An 11,848-nucleotide genomic window follows, 5' to 3' on the forward strand; every position below is an offset into this window, starting at 1 on the left:
GACGCCAAAAATAAAGAGGCGCGGGCGCGCGTAGGAATATAGCTTTTTTTTTTTTTTTGCGATGCGTTTTTTTTTTTTTGCTGTCTATGACTACAATTTGCATCGTTTTAGACAATAAAAAAAATACGACCCTTGGGGTGTCAGTGCCCCTTTAATGGGACTTCTATAGCTGTATCTCTAAAGACGTCGAATTTTCCTCTGTGGAGTGAAGCGCAAAATATATATTTTTTTTTTTACAGTTTGCTCGAAATAAAAAAAATTTGAAACTTGCTCCTTTCTTACAAATAACCCTGTACTAGTTTTTTTTTTTTTTTTTTGTAGTTCTTGAACTGCATTGAACTCTATGTGCACCGTAAACGTCGGATACAAGGACAACAACTTCAGCCAAAGAGAAAAGAAAGGTTCGAGCATGCAGTTTTTGTTACTTTTTTATTTCCCGAAATAGTGCGTGAAATCAAAAACTAGCGCCTGGAACATACTCTGTAAACATGACGAACTCTGGCGTTTTAGGCACTAGCTGTCTAAAGTGAAAACGTGTTTCGTGCACGCCTCCTTCTCCTTTAAAATTCTTTTCTATCCTTGTTTTCACCTCAAGAACCGAAGGAAAGCAAGTCCGACTCCTCGCGGAGTATTACAAATTTCGCACTTCATGTGGATCATTAAGACATATGTAGGCGAATTTTAGATTACATATATGTTACCTTATCAAGACGCACGCGTTCCAAACGCCGAAAAGCATCGCTTTTTCCTCCGAAAACCAAATCTCGTAAGGACTACTTTGCGCCGCGTATGAACAATGCGTAAAACTTGCTTTTTTTCTTGAGGGGAAAACGGGTATAGATAAAAAGCTTTCAAATGGGACGGTTTCCTTTCTGTTGCGTTTTCAGGAAAAATAAATAATTTTTCGTGGATTGTTATTTATAAGATACTTTAGAAATGGTAATCGAAATTTAGACACTAAGAAAAATCATAATTTGTTTGTTTGTTTTGAAGCAGGTAAAAGGCGACACAGCATTCTACCCTTTTTACTCTATTTTTAAGTTTATGTTATAGTTCATTACTTCAACCCAAGGCCAGGAAAAGATTTAAAAAAACTGGCATGCAAAAATACCGTCTCAACTTACCGTTGCCCCGTGTACTTCGTTTAATTTCCTTACTGCAATTTCATTTTTTTACGGCTTTATTAGTGCTTTCGTGGATTTTTACTCTTACGCTAGTAAATTGTTTTTTTTTGGTACTATTTGTGTTTGTTTTTTTGTTGACAAATTGTATGGGCTCTGTACAACCTGCTATGTTCTGCGCGTGTATTGACTCGCACGTTTATGTGTTGAATTTTTTTTTTCCACACTGCATATATTTGCATATATAGTTGTGTGTAGTTTGTTGCGCGTGTATCGATGACAACCTGTTTTTCTTATGGCTTTGCCTTGGGTATGTACGGGAGGGTCCGTTGAGATTATTTTTGAAGTTTAAAATGAGGTATTAATAACACTGATATGTTTTATTTTTTATTATTTTTTACGACGTTATTCTTTTGTAGAGGAGTATGCGCTATCAACTACTTCACTCTTAATGTGGTTATCAGGGATAAACGCAATAAATGTGTTCTGTAATTGTGCTATCCCTTGATTCACTTGATCATTCAAGAGATTTACACATTGCACTTATCTACTTTTTTTTTACATATGTGGCTCCTTCACAATAAAGACATATGGGAGGGGGGGGGGGGGGGGGGGCGGCAAGACTTTTAGCGTGTCTGCAAACTCAGAAATTCAGCATGTAAATTTTCCGTAACTCTAAGCGTTCTAGTGATGAAACAAGCCATTTGAATCAAGAACATAAAAATGTATGTATGAAAATATATTATAAGGTAGGACGTAATATTACGTGATATGATACGATTTGTCTGCAACATAAACAGACAATGGTAACATATAAGATATTGCCTGTAAAAAAGAAAAAAAGCTATTTTTTTTTTTTATCTAAAACATTATACCATCCTTCAGTATATCTCTGAAGATGACACTCAAATAATTAGGATGAAGACTCACCCCTTATAGCTTCCGTCATACAGCTTAAAGTCAGGCATAGCGCAACGACGAGCAGAAGGGTCTTCATGGCTGCACCTCTTGCACCGGGAAGCGTGGTCCTCCTGTCCGGGCACTCTTCCAAGCTACGCGGTTTAAATACTCTGCTTCAAGCTTAAGTTCAGTGCGCTTGTTTTCGAACAAAGTTGGTACCATCTGACGTGCATCCGGGTCACTGCATGAGGGCACTGGTGTAAGGTCATAGAACTCAGCCCTCCTGAAATACTGCTTCCTCTAGAGAACACGTGGCGGCCGTAGAACAGTGGGTTGGACGACCTGTGATGGAGTTTGTCGCTCGAGTCCTTGTCTGTTTCCTGTGTGTTCAGCTAAAAACGAAACATGTGCAGTGTTCTCTACATTGTATCCCTTACCTCGTTGCCTCTCTCTCTCTCTCTTTCTCGCTTTCTGTCTACCTCTGCACCATGAGAAAAAATTATTAAGGAACAACGAATAAATAAGTTGACTGATTGATTAATCAAATTATCATTGGTGCTTCTAACGCAGTACGCAATATTCCCCTTGAAACAATTGACGAGATCGAACCAGTGGGGACGCATTGTCCAGCATTTTTTTTTTTAACACAGCTGGGTGTTTACCCGTCACAAGCTCTGTGGGCTGGATCCCTTAGGCTTAAGTCATCTTCCTCAATCGAGCCAACAGCTCCTAGGAGACAATGCCTATTCCTGACGTCATCGAGTCCCTACCCGCCCCTAGCGGTAAACGTGACAAAACTTCAGAGCCCCTTCTACCTTACAGAATCGTCTTCTGCCGGGCAGAAAATCTTTTCCCAGTTTCCTTCTCTCCATTCCCTCTCGCACTCTTCTCTCCCCTCCTCTTTCCACGGGAACGGGAAAGAGAAGTGTGCGAGAGAGAACGAAGAAAAGGAAACTGGAAACCGGTTTTCCTTCGCGGCAGAAGACGATTCGGTAAGTCGGCCTACGAGTGAAAAAAAAAAAAAAAAAAAAAAAAAAAAGTGAAAGCCGTTTACAACTTCCTGTAACGCCGAATTGGAGCGCAGCTCTTGAGGAGGAGGAGGGAAGGGTACTGAGGGGAGGGTAGACCCCTCCTCCTTTTCCTCCTCCCCTCATTCTTTAATATGCTCCGGGGGGGGGTCACGTGACTTCGGGGAGGGGGGTCACGTGACCCCCCTCCTCCCCCTCCTCCTCGCCCCCAAGGTCATGTGACCCCCTCCCCCCGAGGTCACGTGACCCCCCCGGACCATACTAGACAATGAGGGGAGGAGGACAAGAAGGGGGGAGGAGGAGGAGCGGAGGAGGAGGGGGAGGAGGAGGGGAGGAGGAGCGGAACAGGAGGGGAAGGAGGAGGACAATGAGGGGAGGAGGAGGAGGAGGGGGAGGAGGAGGGGGACGAGGAGGGGGAGGGGCGCAGTTACGCCGACGGCGACGCCGACGCCGCTCAGGCTGGAAACGGGCCCCTGAGAGCTGCGCTCTAAAACATTGCGATAAAACGGAGGACTAGAGGACGGAGCGCACCAACACGGTGCTACAGTTCGACGAGAGTACGCCGCCAAGTGGCAGACGCTTTTCGTCTTGGCGTCACCGTGTGCTAGCGTCGCGATCGTTATGAGACGCCAGCCGAGAGCTGCATCAGAAAACACCAAAGAATGCTTCGCGTTGTTCTTCCCATGGGTTGAGTTCTCAACACAGCCGCTAGGGGCGTGGCTGTTCCATCTCCTCGCCACTATATCTTAAGCGGAATTCAGTAGAAACCAGTAGCTCATTCGACCTTGAGAGGTTTTGCATTGACTCCTTTGGAAACACTCTCTTGGAATAAATAAAAGAAAAACTTTAACCATGCTGCGAAAACAAACGAAAGAATTCTCCCATAAACAAAATGTTCCGGCCGGAATCACCGCGGGAGAAGACAGAACAATTGCAGTAAACCTCTTTTTTTCTTCATCTTTTTTCTCAACGTTTATTAAACTTTTTTTTTTCAAGAATGCGCGGCAAATATTTGAGCTTGCCATTGTTTGGATTTCTACTCTGAGCATGCATTGGACATGATCGGGGCTGTGTCAGCATTCGGTGCGATCTCGGCTCAGCTCCCATCGAAATCGAGCGCTGCGTCTGCAATCGGTGAGGGCTCGGGACCAATCGCACGCTTCGTGATCAAGAAATGGTAAACGCCAATGTTGCCTGACGGAGTTTGAAAAGGGTCTATTAAATTCACTTCCATTCAATATCACTGACTTTGTGATCATAAAAAATGGGACAGAAAAAAAAAAAAAACAATGCTACACAGTGTACTTGACATTATAGTCCCTGCGCCCTGCGAGGTATACTACATTGACTCCACTTTGATATGGACACTTCCGTTCTCCGAGAAAACCGTTCATAATACGAGTTGTCCATATTAACGAGACAGAAAAATGCACGTGTTTGCTCAGTTGCTCCCCCGAAAATGGTGTTCGTATTGGGGGATGTTCGTATTAACGGGAGCCATATAAACGCGACATGATTGTATTTCAAGTGCCTAAATAAACAGCATGGTTACAAAAAAGAAATCTTAATGTTTTGCGCGATCTTTATTATAGGCCTATAAAAATGTAACTACCGGATGCATTGATTGCCCAAAAGCTCTATGGATTTTTCGGTGCAACATCCTCCGTTTTACGGATGCGTTCACTCTATATTTTACGCGTACTAAAGAAACAAAACAAAGCATTTCCTTTGTTCTTTGCTTTCTACTGTGCAATTTCCTCGGTGTATGTAGTCATGAAAACTGGAAACCAAAATAAGCCGGCATTACCTGCTGGTAGCCTTCAAAACAAAACTCAAAGCAAAAAAAAAAAAAAAAGCGTTATGTTTAATCACGGCTACGTTAACGGCAGAATTATCAGGTCGATTTGGTTTCGGCCTTTGGGGCTTTGGGTTATCATCATTTGAGGCGTTTGAGTTAACTTGTAATGTTAGAAATGAAGCTGAGCGGATAAATGTCCCCGCTAAATTTGGTGAGAAAATTTGGACATCATATATCCAACGTCATCATCCGACACCGCGACGTCAATTGAAGTCTTTCCTATAGATCAATTTAAGGAACCATTTCTAAGCTAAATTTAGCGGGGAAGTTGCGTCGTCACGTCACTGTAGCGATACACGACTATGTAAAATCACAATCATGCGACGTCACAATCACTGACGACAGTCATATGACGTCACCGAGTTACTCTATCACGTGTCGTCAAAGTTTGCCCGCTAGACTGTACAGCAAAATTTTGCCCGCTAAATTTAGCGAGGATTTGTGACGTCACGTGACAACGTAATTTTTGCAAATGTGGCAAATTCTGAATGTTTTTATTAGTTGTGGAGAAATGTGCCACCGAATATTATGGAGAAAAAAAAACATTTTTTTTTTCAACAGTATTGAAAGAACCATTTGTCTCGACAGTCTCGATCGTGACTTTGACATGAAACTCAAAATGCTCTTATGGCTCAGTACAGAGTTAGCCTTTTTTCAGAATAGAAGTGGAAATCCTTGTTCTGCAAAACGGGATAATTTTATTGGACAAAACAGGAAATGAGAGCAAATTCAAAGTGATGTACTTCACTCTCTTTATTTTTAGTTTTTATTAAATCAAACGTCCGAAAACGCTCACAACTTCTTTTTTTTTTTTAATGGCGAGGAAAAGGTTTAATTTTATAATGTTCCGAAGAAAAATTATGCTGTTTTTGTTTCGTTGTAACAGTTCACTAAAAATCTTTTCTCTTTGATATTAAAACAAAATCCACCGTCCAGACTCATTCTCGAAATAAATGTCAACGTTGTAGTATTTATTTTTGATATCTTTGCGCAAGACGTCATTGTTAGGGGATCCCCAAGCGGCAAAAATACTGAAACTCGTCGGGGGTGGCTGCAAAGTGCTGCGTCATTGGAACAGCCTGCCGGACGACAATCGAACCGCGAGTTCTCGGAAATTTCGCCACTGAAGTCCGCCAGCCACACTTTTCGCCACCTGACTCTAGAAAGCACGACTGTACATATCGTGTAAGAAGAAGAAAAGAACTGGCAGCGATCTTGATTACCTTCAAAGCCCTTACGACATGCATGAAAAGCATTACATGGAATTGGCGGGAAAAATAATGAGGGAGTCTGAGCTTCACATGGCGTACATTTTCCCGCTAAATTTAAGGGGGGGGGGGGGGAGACTGAAATGTTGTTTAGGCCACATGACGTTACGGTCACGTGGCGTCGATCCCCCCCCCCCCCCCCCCCCCCCCCCCTAAACATACCGGGGGAAACAGGGTTGGTGTCGGGGTCACAAAGCGTGAATTTCCCCGCTAAATTTAGTGGGTAACTGATGTGTAAGTCACGAGACGTCGATTTTCCGCTAAATCTAGCGGGGAAACTGATTTGTTGTTTTGGCCATGAGACGTGAATTTTCCCGCTAAATTTAGCGGGGAAACTGAGTTGACGTATAGGTCACGTATCGTCAGTTTCCCCAAGGTGTATAAGTCACGTGACGCCACTTTCCCCGTTAAATTTAGCGGAAGATGCACGAACAGACGGACGAACGGACGGACAGACAAAACTTTGGGATTGGGGTGAGGGGAGAGGGGAGCGTTCGTAAGCGTTTCAAGCTTTAAAACTGAGGTTGAGAGGAGGAGACGGGAGCGTGCAGTGAAGTCAAGGCGCCAAACTCTGATTGGAGGGATAGGGGATAGGCGCAAATGGTCAGTTTGAGCGCGCCGCGCGCCTCGAACGCGCGGCGCCGCTATTCGCCGAATTCAGTCACGTGAGGAGCAGGATCAACGTGCCGTGCAGGAAAGACGGCGCTACGGGGACGAACGCACAACTCGGGCTCTAATCTCGTCGCCAATAGCTGATCGTAACCATCGCAATCGTACTCCGAAGTTTAGGCGAACTACCTCTGTATCGTAACTTCAACTCACTATAGATGGCGTGGCGGTATTTTCAAGATGGCGGAAGTGACGAGGATAGACTCTCCAGGACGCCAGCGGGCGATCCAGGCACACCATCGGAGAGCAAGCACTTACGTATCGTGTTTTACAGATTACGAAGCCGCTGACCGAATTATCGCCTGTCATCGGTAGCGACACAAGTTTCGCGTCACAAGCCTGGTTCGGCGACATCGCTTCTAGCAACGCTCCTTCCAAGACCGCAGCGCCAGCTAAACCAAGACTCGGTCACCCGACTTCCTGGCACATCCCTATGAAAGCTGCGACCGGCGACAGTTCACGCCACTCCAGCGGGCGATCCAGGCACACCATCGGAGAGCAAGCACTTACGTATCGTGTTTTACAGATTACGGAGCCGCTGACCGAATTATCGCCTGTCATCGGTAGTGACACAAGTTTCGCGTCACAAGCCTGGTTCGGCGACATCACTTCTAGCAATGCCCCTTCCAAGACCGCAGCGCCAGCTAAACCAAGACTCGGTCACCCGACTTCCTGGCACATCCCTATGAAAGCTGCGACCCGCGACAGTTCACGCCACTCCAGCGGGCGATCCAGGCACACCATCGGAGAACAAGCACTTACGTATCGTGTTTTACAGGTACTGTTGTGGTAATTATAATGCAATTAAATGCAAAGGTGCAAGCGAGCTTCTCCAGGGATTATTTTCATCACTGTTGTGGTCTTTTTCTCTCGCTTATACTTGTCTGGATGGCCTGCTGGATTGCGCGGTGTCAGTTTGTGCAAGGGCTCAAAATGACCACTGTAAAAGAATTGGCGAAGATTTTGTCGGAACTTTCGACAAAACTGGATGTGATGAGCACTAAAGGAAACACCGAGCTATCGGGAATGTCGATGGCGATGGACTCCATGAACAAAGGATTTGAAGAGTTTAAGACAACGATGACAACTGTCACAAAAGAAATGAAGGAACTAAAAACCGAGCAACAACAACTAAAAAAGAAAACCATGATCTTGCAAAGGAGTTGGAAGGCATATGAGGCGCAGCGTTGTGGAGATGAAACAATACAGTCGCAGAAATAACCTGGAAATTAAAGGGCTTCCGTATACCTCTCACGAAAACCTTGCTGAGATGATGACTGACATCGGAAGCAAAATAGGCGTAGAAATTGCAAACACACACATCGATGTTATCCACCGTATGCCCACAAAAGACAAAGCAAAACCGAACGTGATTGTACGGTTCATCTCCCACAACGTCCGTGACAAGGTCCTTCTGTCAGCGAAACGAAACAGGCTGACAACGTCCGATTTGGGTTTTGAGCATTCAGGACCGGTGTATGTGAATGAACATCTATGCCCGGAGTACAAACTGCTGCATGGAAAAGCCACTGTAAAAAAGAAGGCCAACAACTGGAAGTACTTATGGGTGTCACTAGGAAAAATTCTCATGAGGAAGGTCGAAAAGTCTGGTGTTGTTCAAATAATTAGTGAAGCTGACCGCGCTTTGATTGTGTAACTTATGAAAGCACCGTTAGCCAGATTAAATACAGCACAGTCATGGAAAGTTTTCTCCCGTCAGAAATAAAGCATTATCTTGGATGCAAACCGTTGTTGAAATGTTTCCACCTCAATACGCAATCTGCAAAAAATAAGATAGCAGATCTTGAAGATTTTTTTGTTCAGTTTGATAATTTTTTTGATGTAGTACTAATGCTATCGGAGACGCGGTACTCCGATGACATAAATGTCTTCAAATTGCCTATGTACACCAATCATCTCGTGAACCGTACTAGGTCTCGTGGCGGAGGCATATCGATGCTGATCAAAGACTGCATCGATTGTGAGCAAATCCCGGAATACTGCTGTACAACTAAAAGTGGTTTCTTCACTAGCAAATCGAACTGTCTTCTCAGTGTTCTACCGCCCGCCAGACGGTAAATTTTCCAAGTTTTTCTCGTTTCTGGAAGAATTCCTAATGTTTACAAACACGAATCGGTATAACCTAATATGTGGAGGCGACTTCAACATAAATATGTTATTTGATCATTCCCACCGAAGAGAACTAAAAAATACTATTGAATTAAATGGCTGTATGGATGTAATAACGAGCCCTACAAGAATCATCTTAAACTCAGAAACACTACTCGACTTATTTATAACGAATTTCACTTCTATTAATGTGAAAGCTGGCGTGGTCAGATGCGAGCTTAGCGATCACTTTCCAATATTCGTATCCGTAGACGAACACAGTTTATATAGGCCGAAAATGAAACAAACTGCTAAGTTACAATATATAACACCTGACAGTCTGGAGAGTTTTAGAGTGACACTGTCAAATACAGATTGGAGTGCAGTGTATCAAATGGAAACTGTCGATAAGGCGAATAATACCTTTATCATTATTTTCAAAAAACTTTAGCAACAGAAATTTCTCTACAAGCAACTAAAAATATCACGGAACATTCGTAAGGCTTGGATTACACCAGATATTTTAGGTAAGACTCATATAAAAATGTCCTATACGACAAATTTATTAAAACAAGAGACCCAGTCAAACTTAAAATATTCAAGTCATACCGTAATCAATTAACTAAGGAAATACGAAATGCAAGATCACGGTACCACTCTGATTCTTTTAAAGCAACTTTTGAGCGCACGGACCGTGTATGGAACATATTAAACTCGGTTCTCGCCCGTTCTGAGACTCACTGCCAAATTGACCATATATTTCATAATGGCGCACGGCTAGCCCAATGTTCGTTGGCAGATGCCTTCAATTACTATTTTGTAGACCCGGTGAATATGATTTCAACAGAAGACGCTTGCAAATATCTAAAATCTCGTAGTTCTATTTTTTTTTTCATCCAATTAATGAAGCTGAAGTAGTTTTCAGTATTTCACAGTTAAAAAACAGCACCAGCTGTGACCCACACGATATCCAGATTAAACCGGTCAAATATGTCTCGGATATTATAGCCCCTTGCTTAACTTACATTTTTAATCTGAGCTTAACTAGCGGTACATTCCCCAAAAATATTCATATAGCTAAAGTAACTGTGCTTTTTAAAAAGGGAGATAAAAATATAATAAGCAATTATCGACCAATTTCAATTTTACCGGTATTTTTAAAATGCATCGAAAAGGTGTTGCAATATCGCCTAGTAAGTTTTTCTGATAAATATGATTTATTAAGTTCTTCTCAATTTGGGTATTGAAAAAATAAGTCAACCGAGAAAGCACTGCTTGAACAAAAATAATGCATTTTGCGGGAGTTTGAGAGGGGGCACTTAATGCTAGGTGTATTTATAGACTTTACGAAAGCGTTTGATTATTTAGACCACAACATTCTTCTTAAAAAATTAGAATACCAAGGTATTCGAGGAACTCCTTTAAAACTAGTAGAATCATACTTGAAACATCGTAAACAGTACGTAAATATAGCTGGTTATAGTTCTGAAATCAAACATATTACCGCCGGAGTCCCACAAGGCAGCATACTTGAACCTTTCCTTTTCAACATTTACATAAATGACATTATCAATATCAACTCCGTGACAAAATTCATCATCTACGCAGATGCTACTAGTGTTTTTTTTTTTTGTTTTTTTTTTTTTTCAGGTACAAACGGAAATGAGTTGATAGACAGGGCGAACATGGCTTTAACTCAGCTTGAGGCTTGGGCACAATGTAACTGCTTGAAGATCAACACTAATAAAACAAAAGCAGTACTTTTTCGGCCAAAAAATAAAATAATATAATTAAACAAACACATTTTTTGAATTCATGCCCAATAGAAATGCTTAGTTCCTTTAATACTTTGGGAGTTCTCTTTTTAGAAAATATGTTATGGGACACACATGTACATAGTGTTATTTCAAGATTATCACGTGTTATTGGTCTAACACATCGTCATCAGTTTATACTCCCAACTAGCGTTAAATTATTAATTTACAACTCATTGTTTTATTCCAGTCTAAGTTATTGCCACCTTGTTTGGGACACTACCACGTTCATAAACCTAGAGAAACTATATTTGTTACAGAAAAAAATGTTGACAATTATTTCAAATGTTTCCTATCACACTCAACAATTATTTGAACGCTTCCGAGTACTTGATATAAAACAACTATATAATTATAGGCTGACTTCCTCTTTTAAGTTGGAACAAAGTAGACACTCAAGCTTCTTTTCTGAGTTAGCCTCCCTACAGTGCCGTATACCTACCTACACCACTCGACACGTGGAATGCTGGAAATTTTCCAAATGTAGTAATAACTATGGGTGTCAAATGTTAAAATACACGCTCCCTAAAATACTAAATTGGCTAGATGAAAAAAAAAATTTAACATTGCAGAAGTGTCTTTCTCTGAACTTCGCGGTGTGTTTTTAGATCTGAAACCATAATAAATCCACTATTTTTGCTTTCAGACAGTGCTTGTATTATGATTGTATAATTTCTACATGTTTGCTCTTGTACCATTTTTTGCTCCACCAAGTTGTATTTCATTGACAATAAGGGGGCCATGGGCTCGTCAAGCTGTCTCGACACAGATTTTTTCCATGGCCTCCTCCATTGATGTACCATTGATGGAAATAAAATGCATTATTATTATTATTATTATTATTTCCCGTGCGCCTGCTCACTGACAGCTTCTCAGTGTACGAAAAGGAATTTATTTGGCAAAAAAATACGAAGTGGTCAGGCAGGAGCGTATCACGGGTGACGGAGATGTTGACGCGCTATAAAAAAGCGCGCATGTTGATTTTTTAGAAGTTGCAAAGCGGAACACAATTACTCCTATCTTAACATACTCGTTTTTTTTTTTTTTTGCTTTCTTTTTTCGTTAAAACTGCATGATGCGA

This window comes from Ixodes scapularis, unplaced genomic scaffold (assembly GCF_016920785.2).
Source record: "Ixodes scapularis isolate PalLabHiFi unplaced genomic scaffold, ASM1692078v2 PGA_scaffold6__148_contigs__length_123643588, whole genome shotgun sequence".
Classification (NCBI taxonomy): Eukaryota; Metazoa; Arthropoda; class Arachnida; order Ixodida; family Ixodidae; genus Ixodes; species Ixodes scapularis.